The sequence below is a fragment of the Lathyrus oleraceus genome, chromosome 6, assembly GCF_024323335.1.
Source record: "Lathyrus oleraceus cultivar Zhongwan6 chromosome 6, CAAS_Psat_ZW6_1.0, whole genome shotgun sequence".
NCBI lineage: Eukaryota > Viridiplantae > Streptophyta > Magnoliopsida > Fabales > Fabaceae > Lathyrus > Lathyrus oleraceus.
Genome location: NC_066584.1, coordinates 50,962,350 through 50,965,190, shown reverse-complemented (window position 1 = coordinate 50,965,190; position 2,841 = coordinate 50,962,350).

Here is a 2,841-nt window from a genome sequence, read left to right as displayed (position 1 = left end):
AATTTAATATTAGAGACTTTACCAACCTTTTGGGTTTCCCTACCTCCCTTGATACATTCACAGTAAGCCAGGAAGAACTTTTTGAATATAGAGAACTTGAACACTTTTGGGGTAGTTTGACTGGAAATGATGAGCCCGAGGAACATGAGTTTCTCTCTGGAAACATTCATAACCCGGCTTTCCGTTACTTCCATGGGATCCTGACCCACACCTTATTTGGAGAGAAGCCAAACAGCACTTCAGTTTCACGTGATGAACTTTTCATTATATTCTGTGCTTCCCAGAACCGTCCAGTAAACGGTGCCACCTTTATGCTAGCAAATTTAGACCACCTTATCCAAGATGAGCGAGCACCAATTAGAGTAGGTGGTTTGATAACTATGATAGGTAATGCTATTGGATTACGTCAGCCTATGCTTGACTTAAGCCCTTTTTGTGGCATTACCATTATGAGTATACCCTTCCTCTTCAACACCTTGTTTATAGCAAACCTAGGATCTGACGAGTTCGAGCTTATAATTAATAACCAGGTTCTTTGCCTATTTACCTTACCCGATCCTAGGACTAATGTTCACAACCGCAGTAACTGGCTCTACAATCTGAACGAAACCCCCACTTCTGCTAGATCCACTGAATCCATCCAGAACTATGAGATTTGTGATGACCAGATCCCTTATGCTGAATCTGACCCTCAGACACCATCTGGCTATTATGATATTGACCCTCCTCCTCAGCCTGTTCAGACCGAAGAATCAGCAATATCCGACCTCCGACATCATATGCCCGGAACCGATTATAACACCGCCATTGAAGCTATGATGTCAGAACAAAACGCCCTCAGAGAAGAGTTTACTGACATGAGACACGAAGTTCTAGGATACATGAACAGTATGACAAATCAGTTTCACGAGTTGCTAAACCGTGTTAACTCTTTTGCTCCTCCGGCCAGAGATCGTGCAGATGGATAGAAATTATTTTTCTTAGTTATCTAGTTTTAAGTTAGATTATTCATTAATGTTATTTAAATTCATGTTCGCATTTGTTTCCCTTTCGCATTTTTGTTTTTCTTTCCAATATTACATTATGATCATTTTATTGAAGCTATTTATTTAATTTTATTATGCAATAGCTATTATGTTCTCTCCTGTTGCTACCTATGACTTATTAATTTATATATGAACTATTATACAAAGTAGAATAGCATGCAGGAGAAATTAAATAGCAGAATAAATCAACCCGTAGCAAAACAAAAAACAAAAATAATAACTTACCAGTCACTCTGAAGGACGCTAGCTGGAACCATGCCAAACAGACAGTATGACGAGCGTCACACAATCTGTCACGGACGTCACGCTAAGTACCTGTGACGCCCGTCATGCAGCTGTAACGGGCGTAACGCCCTTCAGACTAGGTGAACGTTAAGGAGCCGTTGGAGACGAACGTTACACCCTTTCAACTTTTTACCTTCCCCATTTATTCACATTTACCCATAATTATTCACTTTTCAACCACCTATTTTTCCAACTTCCAAAATTTTTTCCTATAAATACCCACCAAATCTTCCTTCATTCACCACAAACCATTTTCTTCTATCAAATACATTTCTTTTCTTTCCAATTTACCTCTTTCAGTTTATTCATCAGTATGGCGGGTAACCAGAATTTTGGAAATATCATCTTCCGAACCGAAGATGAAAATTATCAAAGGGAGCAATACGAGTGTTTCCAACAGAGAGGCGTCGTCTCCACCAGGTATCCTGATTTTACTTGTTTACAACAATTAGGATTACTCTAAGGTATCGAATGGATGCTCCGTCAAGCCGACTTAACCTTTCTATGCACACATAATCAACCCACTTACCCCTCCCTAACCTTAGAATTCTTAAGTTCATACGCATACACCACTCCCGCCGGTGAAGACGAATTCTTAACCGGTACCGCAACCTTCCGTATGTTCAACACCGAGTACTCCTTAACCCAAAACCAGTTGAGTACCATGCTACAATTCTCCACAGAAGGCCAAGTCTACCCCAAAATCCCTCCCGACCTAAACTGGAACACAGTTGCCGTTTTCACCCTTTTAAAGAAAATATCCGGTCTAGATGCCTACAACTGGGAAGAGCTCCTTCTTTCCCACATACATAACCCAACCATCCGATATTTTATCCGCATCCTACAAAACACAGTTTTTGGAAGACCAAACAACAGCAAGGTCAACGCGAAGGAACTATTCTTCCTCGAATGCGTCTTCGAACCGAATGCTAAGGTAAACGCTGCCTCTTTTCTATTTCATCATATCCGCACCTTATGTGCTAGAGGCCGCCAACCCTTTGTAATTGGTGGATTAATCACCACCATAGCACTTGGCTTAAACTTAGGGGACCGACTCCAAACCTTAGAATCTCTACCTCCCCTATTTATGGACATCAGCTACTGTCGATCCAGCCGCCTGATTAAGAACAGAGTAGGCGGAGGATATTATCTTATGGTGAACAACCAGGCAATCCCAAGCGTTATCCTACCCAACATCGCCCTGACCGATGTCACAAACCCCAACCGCCACCTCTATGATCTAAATGCTCCCGAAGCCACCGAGCCTTCACAAGCAAACCCGCCCGCAGACGAGTTTGAAGACATGAAGCAAGGTGATCATGCTCTTGCACAACAATCTGTCCCGCTCAACCACTCTGATGCTGCAGCTGGCCCATCCTCACGTCGTCGACGACGAAGGCCTGCAACCAACGACGACATCATGGATGCAATTGATGGTATGCAAGCACAGAATCTCGAAATGATGCAAATGATGCGCCAAATGCAAGAACAACAGGAAGCGAGGAATACA